This window comes from Elaeis guineensis, chromosome 5 (assembly GCF_000442705.2).
Source record: "Elaeis guineensis isolate ETL-2024a chromosome 5, EG11, whole genome shotgun sequence".
Lineage (NCBI taxonomy): Eukaryota > Viridiplantae > Streptophyta > Magnoliopsida > Arecales > Arecaceae > Elaeis > Elaeis guineensis.
The window spans coordinates 105,263,010-105,274,408 of NC_025997.2; the positions used below are offsets into that span (position 1 = coordinate 105,263,010).

The 11,399-nt window shown below is 35.2% G+C and overlaps 1 long non-coding RNA gene across 1 annotated transcript; it reads left to right on the forward strand.

Moving 5' to 3' along the window:
* Positions 1-1,146: 1,146 nt before the first annotated feature.
* Positions 1,147-2,059, forward strand: LOC140857837 (uncharacterized). Its single transcript, XR_012141241.1, has 3 exons — positions 1,147-1,602; positions 1,705-1,797; positions 1,958-2,059. It is a non-coding gene; the product is annotated as an uncharacterized lncRNA (long non-coding RNA).
* The last annotated feature ends 9,340 nt before the right edge of the window (positions 2,060-11,399 follow it).

Consider the following 11,399-nt stretch of genomic DNA (forward strand, 5'->3'; position numbering starts at 1 on the left):
TTATATTTAATTATGGGATATATTAATTTTTGATACATATTTAATGTCAGATAACTCAACTGCACTTCGTCATATCATTTTTTGTTAGGTATCAAAGATGATGGAGACAAATAATTCAGATGAACTAATAGCTCTTGCTCGAGGACCTAACAAGATTGTGAATAGATATAATGGTTTCATAATTAATGGCTTTAAATTTCATACTAGAGAATGAGATAAATTTAAAAAAATACAGAATAGCGGTGTTATGGTGGAAGCGGATGGAAAATCCTATTATGGTGCACTTAAAGATATCTATGAGTTGGATTATTATGGAAAATTTAAAGTAGTACTGTTTAGATGTGATTGGATAGACATAAACTCACCAAGGGGTTTGAAACAAGATGCAAATGGATTTACACTTGTAAATTTTTCAAGGTTGATACACACTGGTGTGTTATTGAAGGATGACCCATTCATTTTTTCATCTCAAGCTCGTCAAGTATTTTATGTACAAGACGCAAAAGATAAAGATTGGTTTACTGTCATCAAAACAAAACCTAGAGACTTATATGATATGGGAAACCAAGTGGAGGATGATGACGATGACACTTATACACAATGTATGCCCTACAATTTTGTGCCAGCTGATGATTTAAATGCTACGACGATGTTGGTTAGAACAGAATTCGAAGAAAACACTACTGCTTGATTGTTACTGGTAATAATTATTTATGATGTATATATTTTGCATTAATTATTGTGTTATTTTACTCCATATATTAACTGATTCTACCTTTTATTTATATAAATGCTAGGTGACATCATGCATCGCAGGGGACGATATGCTGGTGTGCAGTTTCAGTTTTCACAGACAGAGGCCGGTACGTCTTCTTCAGCACAGCAGCCTGAGGCCAGTTCAGCTGCACAGCATTCTGAGCCCTGTCCTTCATCATCAGCACAGCACGATCCTCCTGTTCATCAGCCAGATGATGAGATACACGTGCAGGGTATATATTGTCTTTCATGTAAATTTTTTTTATTTCATTTTATGTATATTTATGATATAGTTACTTTTATGTATTTTTTGCAGACGGATCCGGGAGAGTACGCCCTAGACGCGGACCCACAGTAGTACGAGATGTGTGACAGATGCGTGAGGGCGAGAGGATTGTTGTGGAGTGCAATCAGCTAGGTCAGCCAATTAAGAAAGCTGCCTGCTTATTGACTTCATTTTTGGGGACTGTTGCTCGGAGGCCTCAGCTATGTCCGTTGGGCTATGCAAAATGGAATGACATGCTTCCAACGTACAAAGTTGAGCTCCTCCGAGTTATAGAGGTAATGAATTGATGTTCATACTGTATATTAATTGTTAATCATTTATATAATTTATTTCATTTAACTTTTTTTTTTTTATAGAGCAAGTTTGTTCTCCCTCCATCGACTCATGATTTTGTAATGAAGTCTCTCAACCGCAAATGGAAAGAATATAGAGCGCAATTGAAGAAGGACTATATGAGACAGGGTATGACAGAGGAGGAGGTTGCTAGGAATTGTCCTCCTGATGTACCCCCTCATCAGTGGATGGAGTTGGTTCATTATTGGTTCTCCGAGAGGGCACAGGTATATTATCTGTTTATTATCTTTTTTTTCTAAATATTTTATAAAAATATTGATTTTTATTATATATTATATATATAACAAGTTCTTTACTTTATTTTACAGACTTATTCTGCTATTGGTAGAGCTGCACGAGCAGCTCAGTCTGTTCCTCATACATCGGGGTCGATGAGTTATGCACGACTCCGACAGGAGTTTGTATGTTCCTTAAACTTTCATAATTAACTTTTAATTTTTATGTTAAAATATTTATATAACTAATATCATTATGTATCGTAGACCATGTCTGTATCATGATACTCATATATTTTTTTAAATTATCATAATTGTTTGCTTAAAATTGAAATTATTTGTGTAGGAGGATGAGCATGGGAGGGAACCCGGACAAGTGGAGTTTTACTGGATGACTCATACTCATCAGGATGGTACTTTTGTTCGAGATGAGTCGAGAGATTTATATATACGGCATTATTAATATTATATTTTTTGCAATGATTTAAATTTAATTTTGTTAGCTATTAATGTATAACTCTTGTTTTTAAAAAAAATACAGGAGAGGGCTACATCTCTCATTGCGGAGCATGACGACGAGTCCGCAGCATCTACGCAGCAGAGCCGTATCGAGACCGAGGTCTTCACAGAGTTGATGGGACCAGAGCGCTACGGCCGAGTGAGGGGTTATGGAGTAGGAGTCACCCCCACTCAGTTATCTGAGGTTAGTAGATATACGCAGCATACTGCAGCAGATGCTCAGGATTCACGCGTTCGCAGACTCGAGGTGGAGATACAGGAGATTAGACAGAGTCGTGCCGCTGAGATGGAGGAGATGCGACAGAGCCGTGCCGAGATGCAGGCCATGAGGGGACAGATTGATCGCCTTACATCTTTATTAGAGATGTATGGTTCATCTCAGGTAAACACATAATATTAAATATATATTTTTGTATTAATTTAATGATTTATATATTTTATTTATAGATATGCAAATCATGCTTTTGATATATTTTTTGTAGGCTCCTGGCATATCAGGCACCCGTCGAGATAGCGGCACGTCACGTGGAGACAACGACGACCATCCGCCTGCAGATTGATGTTATTTTACTTTTGTTGTATTTTTATATTTATTTATATTACTCTTGATTGTAATGGACGATTAGTACTTTATTTTTATTTATATAAAATATTGTCTTTTGGTTTGATTAAATTTTCTATTTCAGCTTGCTTTTGATGTGAATGATGGTGATTGTACAGGTGTGAATGTGAATGTGGTGATTGTACATGTTTATTGTATTGTACATGTTTATTGTACAGGTGTGATATGATTTCGTACAGGAATGTATTGTATTATTTTTTTTTTTTAGATAATATCTGTATTTTTTTTTTCATCTTAAAACCTTTAACGACGCTTATAAGCATCGTTAAAATTATATTAACGACGCTTATAAGCGTCGTTAAAGACAAAAAGCCGACGCTTCGAAAAGCGTCTTGGTAGACTGTACTATCACGCGGGTCATTAACGACGCTTTAAAGCGCCGTTAAATTTGTCTTTTGCGACGCTTTAAAGCATCGTAAAGATTTACATTAACGACGCTTATAAGCATCGTTAAATTTATCTTTTGCGACGCTTTAAAGCGTCCTAAAGATTTACATTAACGATGCTTTAAAGCGTCGTAAAGATTTACATTAACGACGCTTTAAAGCGTCGTTAAATTTGTCTTTTGCGACGCTTTAAAGTGTCGTAAAGATTTACATTAACGACGCTTATAAGCGTCGTTAAGACAAATTTAACGACGCTTTAAAGCGTCGTTAATGTAAATCTTTACGACGCTTTAAAGCGTCGTTAAAAAATAACGATGCTTTTAAAAAGCGTCGGCGCTATTCGTCCCCACTCTTACATAGTCGACGCTTTGTCGACGCTTTTCGAAGCGTCGTAAAGCGAAATAGCGACGCTTTAAAGCATCGTTAATGACCATTAATAGCGTCGTTAATGACCATTTTTTCTGTAGTGACCTAAACTCAAACCTCAGCCAATAATTTTTTGGGCATAAACTAGGGAATAAAGTGCCATATAACATAGGGAAATTCTTTGTACATTGCCCGCGATGTAGAAAATTTGATGTAGAGCACACCACTTTGTCCTATTGGACCACATGGCTATCATTTTTCAATGCATATCTAGTGTCCGCAGTTCTACTTTTTTTGTTTGAAATTTTAGATGATGAAAATGTTCTATCTCTTTCGAAAAAATTATAATATCCTGTGTCAATATTATTGCATCCTGTGTTGAAATTATGATTTTCTACACAGGATGTCATAATTCTTTCATAGGATATTATAAAGAGGGAAGAACATTTTCATCATTGAAAAATTCAAACATTGACATTATGCTCTAATACCACCGTTGAAAAATATAGACGATTTTATACATATATTTCAAAACTTTTTTGAATAAATTACAGTGAAAAATAAATAGATTAATAAAATTATTTTAAGATACATATGATCTAATCATCAAATTAACCTACTCTAGGATCTATGACATGATATATTACATATAAAATCTGAAAAATACTGAAGATAAAATCAGCATGCATGCATGTGAGCAGTAGATCACATCTACTTCTAATCTGAGTTCAGAACTCGATATATTTACATGGGTCGATAATCGCTGCTACTGAGAGACACGGTAAAGAAGATCCTTGCTGGTTGCTTATAGCCGCACATATGTCTGATCTCTACGAAAAATTCACTTGAAGTCCCAATCTGATCGGTCTTCTCAGGAGTGCTAGTTCGCACAAAGATCTTCTTCTTGACTGATCTGAATCTTTTTTTCAAATCTCTAGAAACTCTTTAGAGGTTGAAGATGGACTTCTAGAGGAGATGAAGAGGTAAAAAAAAGATAGAGAGAAAAATAATTTTTCTCTTATTTTTTCTCTCTTCTCAAATCCAAAGGTATAAAATCTTAAAAAATAGATTTTGCACACACCCCAAGAAGAAGGACTCTCCTCTTCTTTTTTCACACCATGAACCCATGCCCAACTCCTTTCAATGTGAAGGACTCTCTCTCAGATCTTTTACATGCACAAGAATGAAATAAAACTCTTTTTATTTCAACATATAAGGAGGTGGGATGAAGAGTCCTAGAGATCATGGACTCTTGATGTGTTTCATCCCTACTCAAAAATTTATATCAAAACATGCCAAAAAAATATGGGACACCCTTTCTCATATATTTTTATGGTAAATTAGTTCTTCAACTGATTTCTCACAAAAAATCTCCTCAAAATATCACACATATAAGGAGAAAAAAATAAGTTGGCGGTAAGGTCTTAGAGATAATGTCAAACATTATCTATATGGTATCCTATTTCAAATCAAATTTGAACATACCATTTAAAATCTGATCCTACCCAAATTTGGATGTGAGATAGAGAAGAGAAAGAACTCTTTGGTATGAAAAAAATCTCTGCAAAAACTATTTGTGAGTGAGGATATATGATGTCAAAGTGGGAGGTGCATGGGAGAAGAGTCATATTCCAATAAGAACTCTTAATTTTCTTATTTGAATCCAAACCAAATCACATGTAGTTTAGCCCAAATAAAATATATAAAATCCAATCTAATTAGATTCATAAATATTTAATCAAATTTTAATCAAATTAAAAATTGATTGAACTAAAGTTCTGATCAAATCAGGGATAATTCTCTCTTAGCGATTAGGTCATCTCAAGGTCAAACCTAATTGAATTCAATTCAATTAGATTTTATTTAATCCTCTTTGCTCAATCAAATTGAGCTAATCAGTAATCTAATTAATAATTAATTCTTCATTAATTCACTAATGCTTAGTGAATAAATTTATTACAACTTTTGCATAAGGTTAATCATCAATCGAATTGATGATTAAGCTCTTGAATGATTCTCAATCATTGATCAACCACATGTTCAGTCAGAAATTTTTTTTGAGTGTGACCCCATAGGTTCGAACCTAATTCGGTAGCACAGGAATAACTTCTTGAATCAATCAATGCAACTATCTAGCAATGGTGATCCAATATCTAGATAGGTCGAATGAAAGCGAAGCAACATTCAAGAACCTACTGGCATATGGTTACTGTATAATTCATCCCTTTGACCCTAATGCTCGAGGACGACCTAGGATTTAACTGTCAATCCTAGATAAGTCATCTATATTATATTTTAATTTTTTTTAAATCCATCACATGGATTATCCAAGCTCAGATTTTGTTAAATTAAAATATATTGATACATTAACTCCTACTAATTCAAAGGGGTCAATCCCATCTTGACTCACGCACCGACTTGACAAGTACTTGACTGCACTCAAAAATCTTCCATCACTAAATTAGAAACTTAGTTAGTCCAACATCAAAGTATAGTGAGTTGCTTGCAAGTCACCATAGTGATCTCAGGTCAGAGGGACACTTATACCCATACCCTTCGCGAGCTACCCTTGACAGCAGAGTGCTCTGCGTTAGTCACGTTCAGTGACGATGTACTCATATATCTCATTTTTATGCCATATCAGTATCTCCATATTATTTGATTATGAGGACAACCAACGCATATGGCACACAATGATCTATCACTATCGTCCTAGTAATAGCATATCGTTTAGTCGTGAATCAATTTAAGGATTACGCGATAAATCTTTCTTTATCGATCAAAATAATCCTAAGAACTTCATCACAATATAAGAGTTCATTAGAAGATGTAACCTTGTGATGAATAAGGTCAAATAATTTTTATTATTTATTAATTTATATACAATTATAATTAGCACAATCATCAAACGATTGGGTTTAGGACACAATTCCCAACAACTCCCACTTAAATTAAAACCAATCAATATAGTATCATATACCCATCTTTGATTTATCATCTCAAAACTCTTAGATACCGAGATTTTAATAAATGGGTTGGTCACGTTCTCCTTTCCGTCGATCTTCTAAAGTTCAACGTCACCTTAACAGATTTTTCGAATAAAGTGATAGCGATACAAAATGCCTGGTAAGCTAATGGGACTTCAGCTCTTTAGCATGAGCTATGGCTCTGGTGCTATACAATGCATCAGAACCATCATCAGAGGATATCACTCCTAGCTTGTCAGTGAACCTGTACAATCACATAGCTTCCCTGCAAGTATCGAATGCTGTAATGCATTCTGCCTCGCAATTTGAATTTGGCTATATTACTCTGCTTGGAATCTTTCCAGTAGATTGCTCCATTATTTAAGATAAGGATGTATTCCGACATATTCTTGCTATTATTATATCTGTTGGGTATAAAATACCCTCAGTCGAAGTTCTTAACAGGATTGACCCTCCCCAGACTCCTCCGGCTTTCGACAGCAGATGGTACCTGATTTATGTCACAAATTGACATAAAAATTATCAATTAATATCTAAATTATCTAACTTTATTAAGAAATTGATACTTGTTATTATATTTTGTAGAAGAAGAGATCATCAATAGAAAGAATAAGAAAAGAGGATTCCAACGGCGCAAATTTTATGCAAAACGGAGTTAAATTGACCCAGGAATTGAAGAATGAAGAAAGAAGACTCAATTGGATCAAACCCGAGTCAAATCAGATCAAAATTGGTCAAAAATCAACTGATTTGGTGATCTGGTTAGCCGCCTGGTCCACAGCAACAGGCGCATGGACCATGGACCCATCAGCGCACCATAAACCCCGCTAACAACCCTCTAAAACCTCTTAGTCCCACATCTAAAGTTTTGAAAACCTTATAACCTCCAAATGCCTATAAAAAGCCCCCAAAGGCCCTTGTTTTATGTATTCTTCCTTCCGATCAAGCTTGTAACCCTAGATAGTGGGGTTTTTAGCTCTCTTCTTAAGTCTCGAGCTTTGAAATTTTTGTAATAAATTTTTTTATATAAAATCTTATTTTTATGCAATTTCATCTCTTTACATTATGCAATTTATTTTTCTTGCAATTAGGATAGTTTAATTTATGCAATTTAATTTTATGCAATTAGGTTAGTTTAAATTATGCAGTTTAAATTTATGCAATTAGGATAGTTTAATTTATGAAATTAGGGTAGTTTATTTTTCTGCATTTAAATTTTGCAAGTAGATTTAGATCATGTCTAGCTAAGCATCCCTTCTAGGGTTTGCGATGAAGCTAGATCATGAGTAGGGATTTTACATAGGGTTCTTTCTTTTTCTTAGGGTTTCTTTTTCTTCCTCTTTTGCCAAAAATTTTTGATGAACTACAGTTGGGTCAGAGTCCCTTCATAGTTCATGCTTGATTCAGTGTATAGGAGGAGAAAACCCTAAGGGATCCTAGTTACTACTCCCCTGTAAAGAATCTTGATGGGTTATCGTTGGGCCTTAGTCCTTTCATAATCTATGCTTGGGAAAGACAAGAGGAGTAGTCGTTAGGATCAATAAGAAAAATTCTAGGTAGAATTTCCTAATCTAGATCTAGTGGATTCAAAAACCCTAAATCCTTAGTATTATTGTCTTTAGCAAACAACTTTCGACTTTCGATTTTTGTTAAAGCTCGCTTGAGCATAGATTTGAAAATCATTTTTAAACCAAGTCTCTATGGGATCGACTCGTACTCGCTGGTCGTGCTACTCTGCACACCGTGCGCTTGCGGTTTTATTTACAAATTTTAAGATTTGCACATCAAGTTTTTGGCGCCGTTGCCGGGGATTTGGCGTTTTAAATTGTTTTCAAATATTTGTTCTTCGTGCTTTATAACTCTCTTTCTTTTTCTTTTAGGTTTCTATATTTAGTTGGTGATTACTGGAAAACTCAGGTACGCTTCTAATTTTTCTTTTATTATTTTTAGTTAATTACTTTTCCTTTAGACCTAATCATTTGAATTTACTTAATCATAAAAAAAAATATATATATATATATATAAAATAAAACAAAAGACATTTCATAATCGTGAAGTAAAATATCAAAATAAAAAAAAATTCTAAATTAAAATCTTTTACATTTTTGGTCATCTTGTTTATTTGCATTTGTATTTTCATAATTAATCTAAGGGCATCAACCCATTAACAAGATAAGGTGGGGATTTCATTACCCTTTCTTAGCCCAAAAACCATCTCCATCATATTGCATTACCTACACCTTTAATCTTAAAATCAATTAGATGTCAACCTTAAGGAATTCGAGCTCAATAGGACAAGGAACCCTAAGAGTTCTACCAAGTTTGAGTTGTTTGATTAGTTGGTGTCTAGGCAAGTCCCTGAGGGTAGTTTGTTAAATTGGTTCAGTTGCTGGCCTGACCAACTCGTTTGGTGTCTAGAAAGGCAACGATGAGTGAACCTCCCACCTCTTATACTTACCTGGCTAACTAGTTGATCAATCTCCACTTGGAAGGCTTGAAGGGTCATCTTGGAACAGTTAGGAGCTGTCTAGATTTAGGTTAACCCTAGGATAGATTGAGTTTAATTTATTGTTTCACTTGTTTGAAAAAAAAATATTAAAATTTAAATTAATTTGGTTACTTTTGTTTAGATTTAGGACTCCTTAGGATCTTCTCTTTAGAATTTTTTCTCTTTCTTTTTCTTATACATAAAAATTTTATAAAAAAAATTGTATAAACATCGAGAACCGTACACCTCATGTGTGGAGAAGAGTGTCGGGTCGTCTAGTTAGAATTGAGTCAATTCCTGTTGTTTCAATGGCTGAACCAATCCAACCCATGACCCTTAAGGATTTGTGTTATCCAGTTGGCTCCATCCAACCATCTTGTATCAGGTTGCCACAACCCACAGCTAATAATTTTGAAATCAAACCTCAAATCATAAATATGCTTCCAAAATTCACAGGATTAGAGGATGCTTATATATTTATTAGAGAATTTGAGGAGGTATGTGCAACCATGAAACTGCAATTAACAGAGGATGAGGTCAAACTTAGATTAATCAACTTTGCCCTTAAGGACAATGCTAAGAAGTGGCTTTATAGTCTGCCAAACTATTCTGTCACTACCTGGGAGGGCTTTGTGAGAACATTTTTAAAAAAGTATTTTCTCCATCATAAAACAGCTAGGATTAGGAATGAAATAAAGCAATTTTACCAACTAGCTGGTGAATCATTTTGGAAGTACTTTTATCGTTTCAAGAATCTTTTGACCCAATGCCCACACCATGGAATAGAAACTTGGAGACTATGCCAGATCATCTATGAGGGGTTAGATTCAAACTCAAGAACCATGCTAGAGTCCATGTGCCAAGGCTAATTTATGGACAAAGAAACTACTGAAGCTTGGCAATTCTTAGAAGACCTAGCCGAGAAAAATTTACAGTGGGAAACAACTAGGGAACCTGATAAAGCTACACCTTCAAGAGGAGGAATGCATCAAATTCAACCAACCCTAGCATCAGAGGCCAATATTACAACCTTAACACGTAGATTGGAAGCCTTAGAATTATAGAGACCAGCCAATGTAAATCAAATATCTGCACCCATGTGTAAAGGGTGCAATGCACCAGACCATGTCTTAGAAGAATGTTCCTACTCGAATGAGTGTGCACAGGTGAATGCCACCTATCAAGGACCATTGAACAATCCTTATGCACCCACATATAACCCAGGTTGGAGGAATCACCCGAATTTCTCATGGTCCCAGAATTCTAATGTAGGTAATTCAAATTTCAATCAGCAAAATCTAACGTCCAACCCAGTGATGAACAACCCGCCAGGCTTCCATGATAATGACAAAAAAATTACCTCTTTAGAGAAAAGCCTAGAAGCCATGATGAAAACACATACCAGCTTTATGCAAACCATGGGTCAACTCATAAATAATAACACCCAAGCTATAGCCCGTCTGGAAATGCAAGTAAGTCAGCTGGCTTCGACCATTAGTGAACGAGAACATGGTAGGTTACCTAGCCAACATGAGCCAAATCCTAGGAACCAAAATGGTCCACGACCCCAACAAGGAAACCAAGTTAATGGTGTAAATGCCATTCATACCTTAAGATCAAAAAAATAAATAGACAATAAGGTAGTTGCACTTGATGATATAGATGACTCATCTGCCGAGTCACCTTCTAAAACTACTACCTTTCAACCTCAAGCACCAGAAACTGAAAATTCACCTAGTCCAGTACTTAAAAGTCCTAGAGCTCCTTTTCCAAACAGACTGAAATCCAATAAATCTGAACATTTAGACAAAATTTTAGAGGTATTTAAACAAGTCCAAGTTAATATTCCTCTTTTAGATATAATCCATCAGGTTCCAACTTATGCCAAATTTTTAAAAGATCTCTGCACTAAGAAAAGGACCACTAATGTACCAAAGAAATCATTTTTGGCTGCAAGTGTCAGTTCATACCTATCTAGCCATGTGCCAATTAAATATAAGGACCCTGGAGCTCCAACAATTTCTTGTGTTATTGGAGAAACCAATATAAAAAAGGCCTTGCTAGATCTAGGAGCTAGTGTGAATATCCTTCCATATTCGGTGTATGAACAACTAGGATTAGAAAAACTTCAACCTACTGGGATCACATTACAGTTAGCCGATAGATCTCTCAGGATCCCTAAGGGAATGGTCGAGGATGTTCTGATAAAGGTTGAAAATTTCATTTTCCCTGTAGATTTTATTGTTTTAGAGACTGAGCCAGTTGCGAATCCTAAAGGACATATACCTGTCATTTTAGGAAGACCATTCTTAGCTACGGCCAATGCTGAAATCAATTGTCGAAATGGTCTAATGAAGTTATCCTTTGGGAATATGACCATTGAGCTTAATGTTTTTAACTTAGAACAGGAATCCTCTTCT